This window comes from Panthera uncia (assembly GCF_023721935.1).
Source record: "Panthera uncia isolate 11264 chromosome D3 unlocalized genomic scaffold, Puncia_PCG_1.0 HiC_scaffold_8, whole genome shotgun sequence".
Classification (NCBI taxonomy): domain Eukaryota; kingdom Metazoa; phylum Chordata; class Mammalia; order Carnivora; family Felidae; genus Panthera; species Panthera uncia.
Window position 1 is genome coordinate 12,104,169 of NW_026057586.1, and position 15,561 is coordinate 12,119,729.

Sequence of the window (15,561 nt, forward strand, 5' to 3'; positions counted from 1 at the left end):
GATGAATTGATAAAGAAAATACCGTATGTAAATACAGTGCAATATTATTTGGCCTTAAGAAAGATACACTGCCATATGTGACAACATAGATGAACCCGGAAGATATTATGCTAAGTGAAATAAACTAGTCACAGAGGGGCAAATACTGCATAATTCTAGTAACATGAAGTATCTAAAATGATCAAACTCACAGAAGCAGAGATAGTATGATAGTAGTTGCTAGGGACTGGGTGGAGAGAAAATGGGAAGGTATTTAGTGGGTATAGTGTTTAGTAGGACACAAAATGAATAAGTTCTAGAGATGTGCTGTACAACATAGTGGCTATACTTAACAATACACCATTGCAAACTTAAAGATTTGTTGAAGGTAAGTATCATGTTAAGTGTTCTCGCTAAAATTGTTTAAATGTTGAATTAACAATAAATAAATCGCAGCGTGGAATAGAAAACAAACTAAAAAATATTTTCCATAAGTCATGCATAAAGCCATTAACTTGAATCATCGTTTTTATACCAATATTCCCCAAATATCATATATAAAAGTAGAAAGAAATAGAAAATCATAGATATGCAGGAACACTGTAAAACAGAAAAAAAGGTTATCAGTAAGTCAAATAATTTTTGCCATATGTGATACACATAGGGCTAGACAGAGGGTAATGCCAACTGTCCTGAAAAAGTTAATGAGTCTAAACCTCCAGGGAAAAAGTGGATGGGGAACACAACAAGGCATTAGATGGCTCCAACTGTGTCAGTAGGTTGTAGGTGTGAAAGCTGGGCATCAAAGTGTTGGCAAGGATAAATCAAGTGACCTAGAATCACATTTGTGTTCCACACATGCCCATAGTGGCTTGGTATAGCATTCACTGTTAACTTTAGTTCAATGTATTTGAACAATTTAAGAAATCAGTCTTTTTTTATGAAAACCTCAATTACTACAACTGGTTCAAAAATACCTCAGAAGTTCAAATAGGATAAAAGCAAAGCACAGAGATGAAAGGTCAAAGGGATTTGCCTCAAAGGCACTGGATCAGACGATTCCATTACTGGCCATGATGGAGTAACAGAGACGAAGTTTATTCTCCCACTTTAAATAAATCAAAAATTGGACAAAATATTTAAAACAAGGTGTGCCAGACATTGAACATTAAGCAATGGAGGACAGTAATCCTTAAGCAAGGGGAAATTAATCAGATGATCCCTACGGTTGCACAGTTCACCCTTAAAGAGATTTTCCTGACTATCTCAGGGGGCAGAATCCAAACAGAGACCACTAGTTTTCTTGAATTGTGACATGAAGTTCAGAATTTGAGGTACCTAGAATTTGTAGAGCAGTGTCAGAGCCAAGAGATAGATCTCCAGGGATCCAGAGAGGGTTCATTCGAAGTCTTCAGCTGAGTTATAACCTATGTTTGATAAGACTACCAAGAAAAGGGAAAGTACTGCTGGAAAGAAGCCAATGGAATAGTCCTTCACTATCACACAGCACCAGAAATAGTTTTACCACCACCCAGAGTTGAAAGTACTGTTAATATGTGTATAAATGAGTAGGGTCCTCTAGAGGGTATTACCTCAGTATGAGACCAAATGAACCCTAAACTAACAGCTGCTTTTAAAGTCCTACTTTAATCAAAAGGAAACCATCAAAGACCCAAATGGTTTCAAGTAAACAACTGCATCTCAGAACATAGCTTAAATATGATTACATTAAAATATATATCTAATTTTCATTACCACCAGCAGTGCAAAAGTGTTCCCCTTTCTGCGAATCCTCGCCAATATCCGTTGTTGCCTGAGTTGTTAATTTTAGCCAGTCTGCTGGTTGTGAGGTGGTATCTCATTGTGGTTTTGATTTGTATTTCCCTAATGATGAGTAATGTTGAGCATTTTTTCATGTGTCTGTTGGCCATCTGGATGTCATCTTTGGAGAAGTGTTTTATTTATGTCTTCTGCCCATTTCTTCACCGAATTATTTGTTTTTTGGGTGTTGAGCTTCATAAGTTTTTTTATAGATTTTGGATATTAACCCTTTATCCGATATGTCATTTTCAAATATCTTCCCATTCTATTGGTTGCCTTTTAGTTTTGTTGATTATTTCCTTTGCTGTGCAAAAGCTTTTTATCTTGATGAGGTCCCAATAGTTGATTTTTGCTTTTGTTTCCCTTGCTTCCAGAGATATGTCAAATAAGAGGCTGCTGCTAAAGGATACAAAAATGCTAATTCAAAGGAGCACATGCACCCCAATGTTCTTGCACTATGAGCAAGAACCAAGTTATGGAAAGAGCCCAAATGCCATCAACAGATGAATGTATAAATAGGATGCGGTATATTTATACAATGGAATACTACTCAATGATGAAAAAGAATGAAATCTTGCCATTTGAAACAATGTGGATGATGGGGCGCCTGGGTGGCTCAGTTGGTTGGGCGGCCGACTTCAGCTCAGGTCACGATCTCGCGGTCCGTGAGTTCGAGCCCCGTGTCGGGCTCTGGCCTGATGGCTCAGAGCCTGGAGCCTGCTTCCGATTCTGTGTCTCCCTCTCTCTCTGCCCCTCCCTTGTTCATGCTCTGTCTCTCTCTGTCTCAAAAATAAATAAAACGTTAAAAAAAATTAAAAAAAAAAAGAAACAATGTGGATGAAACTAGAGGTGTATTATGCTAAGTGAAGTAAGTCAGTCAGAGAAAGATATAATTTATGACATCTCATGTGGAATTTGAGAAACACATATTGAACATAGGGGAAGGGAAGGAAAAAATAAGATAAAAACAGAGAGGGAGGCAAACTATAAAAGACTCTTAAATCCAGAGGAAAAACTGAGGGTTGCTGGAGGGGAGGTGGGCAATGGATGGCTTAAATGAGGCATTAAAGGCATTAAAGAGGGCACTTTCTGGGATGAGCACTAGGTATCGCATATAAGAGAGGAAGCACTGGGTTCTACTCCTGAAGCCGAGTACACTGCATGGTATCTAACTTGAATTTGTATTTAAAAAAATTAAAAACATATACATCCAACACCCAACAAAAAGTTCACAAGGTCTAGCTTCCAATCAAAAGTCATCAGGCATGCAAATAAACAGAAAGACATGACCCACAATGTTGAGAAAAAACAATTCAGTAAAACGTGTATGATGAAAGCTACACAGTGCAGGTAAAAGAAAGCCACCTGCCTAATTAAGTGGAGGAGCATACCACGCTGATGGATCAGAAGACACAACATAGTAAAAATGTCAACTCCCCTCAAATTAATCAATGATCCATTACAACTACCGACTTCCTTAGGTCAGAATCCAGCAAGTCTTCAAAGAGATCTACTGTAGGTGCCAGAGCAGGAAGGGAGACAGCAACAGAGTTTCCATTCATCAAATCCCCACGGAAGAGCAGAGGAATCATTCAGCTGCCAAATTTTAAAATCATGCAGAAGGGGAACTGATACCAAAAGCAAACCTCATTAGTGAGACACCAGCAGCAAGAGAAAGACCACATTCTATGGATACCAGAAACCATGAATGCATGTTTGTGGATGCACACACACACACACACACACACACACACACACACACACACACAGTAAAATACTCATACTTCATAACTGAATTGATAAAATCTAATAACAGAGGTCGGCAAGATGGAGGCTGAAGTACATGATCAAAGTGGATGCAAACAGATGAGCGGAGGCTAAAATAGAGATTCAATTTTAGAGAAGTACAGAATAAATGATAAAGGAAATCATGGAGGACCAGAAGTAAATGTCCTGTTAGTCTCAAAGAGAGACGCTCAAATATTTCTGAACTTGCTAGGTACTGGTACATACTTGGATGTTATTTTGTTTCTTTGTAACTGGACTGTTCTAGGGTTTATTCTCAGCATATATCGTTGATACAGGTGTTCTGGGTACAAAAATATATATGGACATGCTGATTGACAAGTTCATTGCCATTAGAAGCTGGTCTCAGCTTCTAACAGTCAGCTCAGTAAAGCGTATCTTTACAATAAAAGTTGCCCAAAAAGGGCCACGGGGAAGGAAGGCTGTGTGCTACTCTATTAGCGATGGCTGTGTAACAAATTATCACAAAATTAGTGGCTCAAAGCAACACACATTTATTATCTTACATTTTCTGTGGGTCCAGAAGTCTAGGCATGGCTTAGATGTGTCTCTAATTTAGAATCTCTCATAAGCTGTAATCAAGATGTTAGCCAGGGCTACAGTCTCATGTCAAGACCCCAAGCTCATATGGCTGTTGGTAGAGTCTGTTTTTTATATGAAGTTGGACAGATTAGCCTTGCTGTCTCTAAGCCATCAGCTTCCCTCAGTCACTCATGATGTGGGTCTCTCCAAAGGAACAGTTCCCAGTATTATTCCCTCAAAGTCAGCAAGGGAGAGAGCTTACAAGATAGAGGTGATCGTCTTACGTATTCTACTGCGAAGAAACAAGTCACAGGTCCCACCCACTGTGACCCTGAGAGATCTTCAATGCTTAAAGATTTTTCTGAGGTAGACAGTGGTAAATTACATTATGTGATTGTTCTATATTGTATAGTGAAATGTGTCAACATCTGAGAGATCTTCATAACTCAGTGAACCAATATTTTTCAAATGACCAATGCAGGCCCAGCAGACTTCTACTCATATGTCATCCATCGCTGTAGCAGCTAGAGATTCTGAGGTTTCACATTTTTTAGCTGGTAACAGTATCACACAGAACAAAATTGGAATTTGGTAACTAATGAAGGATAGGTAAGTAGAGATACTTTGTTGTGCTTCTTAGCAAGCAAGACACTTTGTTGTGCTTCTTAGAGTCTTGCTTAGGAGAGTATCATGCAGCTGTGATAAATTGTCACACTGACCTCAAATCTATGAGTCAAAGGCTGGATGACACGGCCAACCACTTATGTGATACAGCAACATTAACTTAGGCATGAGAAATCAGTGGATTCAAAACTTCATCCCTATCTCAACTTCCAGAAGAAGAGGTATTTTTAATACTGTAATAGCTATAATTGTCTGAATGCCCATTAATCAGACATTATGCACAAGCACATCAATTTAATGCCCACACTAACCTGTGAGACGAATATTAACTCTTTTTAACATACAATTAACCTGATAATTCAGGAAAATATATATGTCTATACCATTGGGAAGTGAGACGAATATTTATTCTTTTAACAGATGATGATTAACCCAATAATTTAGGAAAATACATCTTTCCATACCATTGGGACAATATATTAATGAATTACCCTCTGAATTTCTGATGTAATATGGTCCAATAGACCAAATTTCCCCTCGCCCTTACCTAAACTTGTAGAAAATTTGCAAATGTTGCCAATGTCAACCAACCTTTTTTGAATGACTCTAACTGTAAATTCCACAACAAATTTTAAGAGATATATCTTCAGTGAATACAAATTTAAGTTGTTCTGTAAGCCCTGGACGGTACACAGTGTTCATGTGTGTGCTATGTGTGTGTATATTTCTGGGTTGTACAAAACGAATGAGTGAAGCAATTCCATGCTTGCTCCCTATGAGTTCCTTTTATTACAGCATGTAATGTGTGCTAACCCATCTCTTTTCAGCCTTTTAGTTCTAACTGAGATATTTTTCCATGTGGGTAATTAGCAGCATATACAATTTGACCATAATATCTTAAAAAATGAAAATATTAATAGATATTAACCTTAATAAATTGTAATAAATGAAATTCTTTAGAGTTCCTAGTATTGTACTGAAACTATAATTCATTTTAAAAGATCATGCAATGCACTTTTAATATATAGGATATTTTATTTGATTTTTACTAATTTCTATTGAGAAAGTAATATTGAGAGCTTCCGTCAACATTGACTGAAGTGAGATACAAGACCCTTTGGAGAATACATAAATAAATAAATAAATAAATATTTTTTGAAAAAACCTTTTATTTCTTTTCATAGAAAATATACTGTGAAGACTATTCTAGAAGTCATTCCCAGGTACCATATACTGAAATCATTTTCTTTTTGGGGGAGTTTTAGTCTGTAATGAAATATCTTCAATAGTGAAAACACTGGTGGGGAAGGAGTTAATGTAGACTTTTAAATAGAGTGCATATCTAAAGATTTGAGATAATTTTTTAATATCAAACTATGAGCTATTTCACTGAATTGCTTTATAAGGGATTTAGTTCTGAATTTAGCAAATACAGAGCTGGGGGGAAAATCCTGAATTAAGTATCTCAAATGTACCATGCAAATCTGGAAATTAATTCACTAATTATGAAGCCACAGTAGCAATTGGCTGAAAAGATGTTCCTTTGTTATAAAATACAATAAAAGACAATTTTTTTCTTTATTTTAATCAATTTGGGTAAATGACTAACAATATTATAATTCCAAAAGCATAGTTCGTTTGCGAGAAACACCAGATTGTCTCTAAATTATATTCTTCCCCAATGCTTAAATTGTCACTACCGTATTAATCTGATATTTCCACGCCATATTGGAAGAATATGGGAGTAGCATAGGACGGATACAAGACTCACCCTGGATAACATAAAAGATGTCTTGATCACTGCAGCAGTCTTTATTGTTAGTTTTCGACTTGGCAGGCATTCAAGGTCTTGGTGGAAGCTAGAATTACTCCTCACATATTTTCCTACTTTATTCATAAAAAAGAAAAATTGTGCTTATATTCGTCTAGGTTTATGCACATTTTAGGAACTTTTCTGTGACCCACCTGGTAACTGAGAATAGCACTGTAGATTCATTTCATTAATACCTAGGGGTGGGCTCAAATTTCACTTAAAGAATTAACACGATTTTGAGATGCAACATAAGGTAAAAATCTTGGGCTCCAGTGTGGGAGAAAAAAAATATGTTTTTTTAATCTCGTATCTATTATGCATGCTTACAATATTGAAGCATTCTGAATTTAAGTTCCCTTGTCGTCATAATGGGCACTACTGACCAGTTGTCATAAACTTATTATGAAAATCACTTGGCAAAAACAGATGATCAATGATGCTAATGATTTGTGACATTTTCAAAATATTATTAAAGAAAAAATCTTCTACATTTGCATGTGTGCTGTTTTATCAATTAGTCATTAGAGATTATTTTAAATAGCCATTCAACAATTCAGTAGTACTTAGGAAGCATTTAAATAATGCACTTTAATATTTGGAATGAAGAACGTAAGTGTAACATATTAATATTAATAGAACAATGATTTATTTTAATATTCGTTAGATAATTTTCCTTCGTGGAATTTTATACAGGGGTTATAAAGTGAAAATCATCTATTTCATTTCACTTAGCCATTTGGAGAAAGCAAGGCAACAAGGGAAGAATTCTCACCTTGAAATCAGATAACCCATTTCTGCCATCTTATTGGTGCCTTAGCATTCTTATAAGGATCAGCACAAAGTTTAAGGAAACACCCAACACAATAAGTTGTTTCCTAACAGTTACTAAACAAATATTATTTCTCCATTCTTCATTCTTGTGGAAACAAGACAAATTTATATATTCTCCTGTCTATATATAATTTTCATGCCTGAGGCTTTTTGTCTTTACTTTGATTAATATTAATGGAAGGATTCTGGAAGAAAAATATAAGTCACATACCCATAACATTTATCAGACCAATGAAGCCCAAAATTCTTGTTTAATGAAGGTACACATATTATATTAGATAGTGGTTTTCCATTTTATTTCTAAAGCTCATCTCAAATACTAGATTATTATACAACACATTTCTAAATTAAAAAAATTCAAAAGAATAATACATAAATAAATGAAATTACAACATAATCGTAACTAAAATCTTGCCTTGCGTATAAAAGTAGTCATGATTATTATCAATTACTCACTTTTTCTGAGTATGTGAGTAGATCTATTTTCTCCTTTGGTTACGCTCTCAGATTTATGTTCTGGGTGATGATGTTCTTTCTTAGAGGTGTCTTAATGCCATTTATTCACAGAAGACTATACATCATTATAGGTTACAACTGTGCTGTTTTCTTTTAAAGATCCTGCCTTAATAATACTTACACTCCACTGTTACAGAACTAAATTTTACATACTGATGGAATTTCAATGAAACATTTGAGGAAAGTGCATGGTACTCAGTGTACTAAAATTGAAAACTGAAAATTAAGAACATAAAGATTTTATTATTTTATCATATGTCATTTACAATTATGACAATATGGCAACACATTTTAATTTTTATTCAATAAACATTTAAGGAATAACTGCCATGTGTGATTTTGTGTTGGTTTATCTACAGTAAAAAAACCAATGGGTATGATCCTTTACATTATGATAAAGAGAGTGAATGGAGAAAGCGGACATTACACACAAATAAATATATACAACATCAATGCAAGTTGTAACCAGTTGTATGAAAAATAGACTATTTTGAGAGAATAGAAGAAAATAATTGAAGTAGTGGGCTTAACGAGAGTCCCTCTGAGAAACTGACATTGAACTTTGAACATCACTTCCCTGAGCAAACTGCAGGAGCAGAGTGACCAGTGAATATGAAGTGTGGGGATGATGGTGGGGACAGGAGTGAATGTGAGATGAGGTCATGCAAACACTGTTCAGGAATTAAACTTTTATCCTAAAGGCAATGGAAAGATTAAAATCTTTAATCAGGTGAGTGATATTTATCAATTTAAAACTTATTCATAACAAATGTATCTCTCACATAAGATGGATACATTTCTTTCAATTGGAAATAAAGAGGCTTTCTAAAAGTCAATATTCATTTGTCACTGATAATTCTGTATAAAACCATACAGTTCCCTAAGAAGAGTTAATACAGTGACTGGGTCTACTTGGCATGAAGCGTTTCAATACAGGTTTGATTGCCCTGCAAATTATTTTTTTTCTCCATTGCATTCAAAATTTTGAAATAAACTGATTCTTTGCATTGGGTCTTTGTAAAACAAACTAAATAGTGCACTGATAGTCCATAATTCAAAATTTGCAATACATGAATCATATTTTGTTTTTCATCTCACAATATATGACATCATCTGTTTTCAAATACTCACTTTGGAAAGTGACCTCCTCCAGCAAAAAATCCTCCCATCTCAAAATAAAGGGAGTGATGTCTCACTTGAAATTACAAATGTATAACTAAAATTATATATGTTAAATTTACTCAAAATGAAGATCAAATATTTGAACATACCTTGTCAGAAGCTGATTATATCAAAAAGTACAAATGGGGCAAATATTTTGGGCACCCTAAATGATATATGTTTTGCTTAATTAACAGTTGCATTACACAATTGAATTCCCAATTAGAGTACTTCATAAAAATATCTATTTTTGCTCTCTTGATATCCACAAATAAATAAATATATAGATTGTAGTGTATAAATAAAATATGATCACCTTTTGGGGAATAATCTAGAAGTAGAGGTAAATTTTTTAATAATTCAAACATTTCTGGAATCTGGTATATCTATGTTCAACTCAATTGCCTTCCTGAGAAGAGAACAGCCCTTACTGTTACAATTTGCCTACACAAAGATGAGTTACTATCTGAACTAAAAATTAATTTGCACTTCAAGGAATGTAAGTGAAGACAGAGTTACCTATCTGCCAGGTAAGAAATTGCTTTAAAATAGAATAAAAGTGTTAGCTTTCCTTAAAATTGAATTTACACCTTGCTTCAGTGGGGTAGAGGATAGGTAATGAGTTCACTCTATTATGTGATTTATGCTGTCTGCAAAATTTTTCTATAGTGTCCCAAAAGATTCCATCTCCTATTTTTATGGAAATATAGACAGACATCTATAGGCGGAGTCAAATTCAGCACAAAAAATAGCTATTCAGGAGAACAAAGGCGATTCACTCACTGTATCTGCTCTGTACTAGATGTTTCTGAATCGACTGCCAATAAGTGAAACAACTGGAGAGGAATCTTTAAGTACTACCTGACAGGTGCTACTGCAAGGTCATAATTTATTGCTCTTAAAATCTGCTGCTGAGTTTGAACTGGCATGTTAGATCCAACACAGTCTACTGCCCCTTTTCTGTAATTATTAATTTTCCTTATGGTTTTGAGGTGGGACTTAATTATGCGCTGGATTAAAGTAAAAAAATGTTCATCTAGTTCAGTAGTTTGTATGACGATCACCAGCTGTACAGCAAAGAATATACTGGACTGTTCTAAAAACACTGGATATGAATTATGGAGGCACTGGGTTCATTAGGGTGCTGAGCAGAGTAAGTAATGGAATTATTGGAGGAGCCATTGGATGGTAATTAGAATATTTAAACACATGAATCTACTTAGTCTACAAACCAGGCAGTATTCTGTATCCATTTCATTCTGGTATATGGAAATTTCTAAGAATATACTCATCTTGATGTATATGAGGGTGTACTCACTCATTTAATCAAGATATATTTGCACCTACTCTATGTTTTTTGATACTGATAAAGAGAAATAGTGATAACAATTTGTTTAAAACTTAAATTCGGCATTTAGCGCAACAGAGTTAAAAATGAAGATCTAAATATTTTTATTTTTTATTATGTCATATTGGGGCTTTGGAAGGAAGGAAGCAAGCAAGGAAAGAAGAAAGAGGAAAAAAACTGTATTTATCGTGACTATCATAATCATGTTATAAAGTAAAGAACATTTTAACAACAAAAATATGTAAAAGGACTGAAGGTGAGACTGAATGATGATGAATTATATCTCCTGATGTGACTTTATGGAAACCTCATCAGGTCACCTTTACTTTTGCATTTATCTTAAAAAAATAATTTCGACTTAGTTTCTTATCCATGCGTAGACCTATGTTCGCAAAACACTGGTCAAAAACAGAGACAGAAAATGGTGACAAACAGTGTATGTGAGAGGGTGGTTTAGAATCACACTGGCCAAATGATCACATGGTCCAGAAAGTGAAAGATTTTCAGCAGAAAGTGACAGAAGCTTTGACTTGAAGTTTGAGTACGAGTCAAACTAAGATGGTAGTTCGTATCTTCTAAGCAAGATATAAAGAGTAATATGCACACAAAGAAGCACACACAGCCAGGATGCATTTGGGGAACTATAAATAGTTCTATATAAGTAAGCTACAGGTTACATGTCTGGAATAGTTGAGAGAAATAGGTAATTTGGTGATAAATAAGAATGGCAACTCATAGCACCGAAGGCCTAGAATAATATGGAAATTTTACATTAAAAGTAGTGGGCAGTCAGTTAAGGATTTTAAATAAGGGAAAATTATATCATGGAATATGAGATCAAGAATATGGAAGGGACAGTTTGTAATTCTGTCGTGCTCTCTCAAGGACATGATTTAAGAAATGGACAAGAAGCACAAGGGATTGTGTAAACACACTATAGGGTAATTCTTAAGGCATGGAAGATGATAGTCCACACTAAATGATGTGAAAATGCAAGAGCTGCCATGACAGATTGTGAGCAACAAGGTTAAAGTTTGAGAGAAGTGGGTATGGTAAAGCAAATATAGAACATAAAGCCAAAAAGAAAAACAAAAACACCAAATATTCACCAAAGATATAAGGAACGTGCTGCTGAAAGGATAGTTTTGTGGGACACCCGGGTGGCTCAGTAGGTTAAGTGTTGGACTCTTGATTTCAGCTCAGGTCATGATCTTTCGGACTTCATGGTCCATGAGATTGAGCCCTATGTTGGGCTCACACTGACAGCACAGAGTCTGCTTGGGATTCTCTCTTTCCTCTTTCTCCACCCCTACCCCTGCTCTCTCTCTCTCTCTCTCTCAAAAATAAACTTAAAAAAAATGATAGCTCTGCCCTGTTAGATAGAACTGCTGATATGGAGTGTTATTTATAGCTGACAGCAACGGGGCGGCAGGCTTCCCCAAGCACTAGAGTTCAGGTGTGACACTTGAACATCAGAAGCTCCTTACACACAATTACCTAATTGTGGTAACATAAGAAGTTGCCAAGGGTTTCTGACCCATCGACTATTGTGGAAATGACAATAGGACATGGTATATAAATTAATTAATCACAAACATAAAGGAATCCATTGATACTAATATAATAAGAATATGGGACTCTAACACCCCATGTACAACATTGGACAGATCATCTAAGCAGAAAGTCAACAAGGAAATGATGGCATTGAATGACACACTTGACCAGATGGACGTAGATATATTCAGAACATTTCATACCAAAGCAGCAGAATACACATACTTTTCGAGTGCACATGGAACATTCTCCAGAATAGATCACATACTGGGTCACAAACCTTCGACAAGTACAAAAAAATTGGGATGATACCACACTTATTTTTGGATCAAAAAGCTATGAAACTTGGTCAACCGCAAGAAAAAATTTGGGAAGCCCTCAAATATGTGGTGGTTAAAGAACATCTTACTAGGGGTACCTGGGTGGCTCAGTCAGTTAAGCTTCCAACTTCAGTTCAGGTCATGATCTCACAGTTCATAGGTTTGAGCCCCATGTCGGGCTCTGTGCTGACAGATCAGAGCCTGGAGCCTGGTTCAGATTCTGTGTCTCCCTCTCTCTCTGCCCCTCCATACTCTGTCTCTCTCTCTTTCAAAAATAAACATTAAAGAAAATTTTAAAAAAAGAACATCTTACTAAAGAATGAATGATTTAACCAGAAAATTAAAGAAGAAATTAAAAATACCTGGCAGCAAATGAAAATGAAAACATGACAGTCCAAAACCTTTGTGATGCAGCAAAGGCAGTCCTAAGAGGGAAGTATATTGCAACTCAGCCCTATCTCAAGAAGCAAGAAAGGTCCCAAATACACAACCTAACTGTACACCTAAAGGAGCTAGAAAAGGAATATCAAACAAAGCCTACAGTCAGCAGACGAAGGGAAATTATAAGATTAGAGCAGAAATAAGTGATATAGAAACAAACAACAACAACAACAACAACAACAAACAAAACAGTAGAACAGATCAGCAAAACTAAGAGCTGGTTCTTTGAAAGAATTAACAAAATAGATAAACTCCTAGCCAGACTTATCAAAAAGAAAAGTGATGAAGTCTTAAACAAAGCCTCAGCTCATCCAGTGGGGAGATTTGAAAATGAGTTAATGTTTCAGAGATAGCCTCATTTAGGGTGAAATGTCAAGGGTTTTAGATTCTAGATTAAAAGACTCTTTTCAGTTCAGTCAATCCCAAAAAGAGTTGAAAGCTGAGATTTATGCCTGCATCATGGCCAGAAAACAAACATGTTTTCATTCCTGAGATGACATTTGGGAAGCACATTGCAACATCACTGGTGCTGTTCAGGTCACATTTTGTATAAGTTCTGGGAGCAGAGCCTCTGGATCTGGTGAGCCTTTGTTTCTGGAGGAGACGTTAATAAGCTAGTGGGAATAACTAATGCTCTTACTGCTACCCTGGTCTGGGGCACATAACTGATATTCATTGTCTTGCTCCCTCTCTTATCAATTCTAGACACTCTCCGTCCATAACTGCCACTTCTGCTGATTTCATTTGCTTACCTGGAGATGTGACCCATATTCTCATCCTTGAGAGTTCTGGGCCCTTGGGCACCATGTCTTTCTCAGGTCAGAGAAGCTTTCTCTTTATTATCAAAATTGGGCAAAGAATTGGTAGCCACTGGGTACCCAAGTGAATTCCATTTTGAAAAATGTTCTTCCCTTCTCCATAGTTTAATGAAATTTCTATTTCCTTCTGAAAGAAGACTGGTGTCAGTTACTCAGTAACTGCTGATATAGTGACCCTCTCTTCTTACCTGCCGGTCCCTTGCCACCAACATGTGGAAGTGGTTAGGGAGCAGTGGCAGTTAACATTTCGATGAGAGTCTTGCTGTGTTCTATAATAGAAGCATTTCCTTCTTAGAAATGATCACATTTTCCCACAGAGCACAGATCTGGGGTGAGAGGAAGCAGAAATTCTCCATGCATCTCACTCCAAGTGATGGTAAACTAGGCTTCTCCTGCTTCTATCCCCGTTTCCCAGTTCCAAGGTCAACTTTGATCCTTTTCAAGAGTCCTTAAACCCCTTGAGTATCTTTGTTTCCCCAGTTTACAGTTAATTAAGAAAATGTCCACAGATCTATTTGGGGAAGATCTGGGGAAATCATTACCATATACATTATCATATACATATGATGTAGTGTTACAGGTTCCTTTTTCCTGGACCTAGTTTATCCTTAAGTCAGAAGTGCTTATTCTGAAAACTTGATCAGGTCTAGAAATTGAGAAGGGGATTGCTAGTGTTCTATTGGATAAACTACTCTCATCTAGCTGACCATCCATCCTCAGTTTCTTCTGATTGTACAGACTGAATTGTAACCATTTGGCTGCCCATCTATATTTCCCCCAAAAGATACTATTTCCAGTTGGGGGCATAAATTTTTACAATTGTTATATCTTCTTGTTGGACGACCCCTTATTATGATATAATGCCCTTCTTCATCTCTTTGGAAAACACTATAGAGGTTTCTGAAGAAACTAAAAATAGTACTACCCTAAGATTCAGCAATTGCACTATTAGATATTTACCCAAAGAATATAGAAATACTGATTCAAAGGGCACATTCACCCCTATGTTTATGGCAGCATTATCAACAATAGGCAAAGTACAGAAAGAGCCCAAATGTCCATTGACTGATGAATGGATAAAGAAAATGTGGAATACATGATGGAATATTAGTAGACCATCAAAAAGTGTCGTAGACTCTGGGTCTGGAGCTCTCTCTTGTCCAGAAAGAAAGTGGGATGCAGAATTAAAAATGCAAGAAAGCTTAATGTCTTGGAGGAGACAAGAGCCCCAAGTAAGGGTCCTTGTTCCTTTTATATTAGGATCAGAAGGCTTACAAAGGTGGTGACGGGTGTGCACAAAGAGACAAAGAAATCGTGAACATTAACTCATAGGAATGAGAGACAGGGGGTTTTGAAGATATGCGGTGTTAGGGGTTTGGGTTAATACAAAGCAAAATCCTGGCCCTCAGAGGAAGATTGTTTACAGCAGACATGAGGCACCACCTTTGTTTACCTAAACTGGTCTAGGGGACAAGAAAGAGCATGCTACCTCAGGGTCAACAAGGCACCATTCTTTTGCTAATTAGCTTCAGCTCTGGGCAACTTCGCCCACCTCTATTTACCTGTTTACCTAATTTGGTCCTTCCCTCCTGTGAAAGCAGCTTTCTGCTACTGTACTAAGTTGGGGGGCATTTCTGCCTTGAATATATAATTTTGTTTACCTCATCTCGGATGTTTTCATCCTGAGATTCTCTATTCTTATACCTTTGTCCTATACTGGGGCCTTTGCCCCATTTACCTAATCTCATTTACCTAATCTTGTTTACCCAAACTTGGGTGTGTACATCCTATGGCTTTCTAATTCTTTATGCCGTGTTAACCCCTCAGTGCAGGCTCAGGGAATTCCGAAGCTTATTCCCCACAAAAAAGAACTAAATCTTGCCATTTGCAATGAAGTGGATGGAGCTAGAAGTATTAGACTAAGCAAAAGAAGCCAATCAGAGAAAGACAAATACCATATGACTTAACTCATATGTGGAAATTAAGAAATGAAACAGATGAACATAT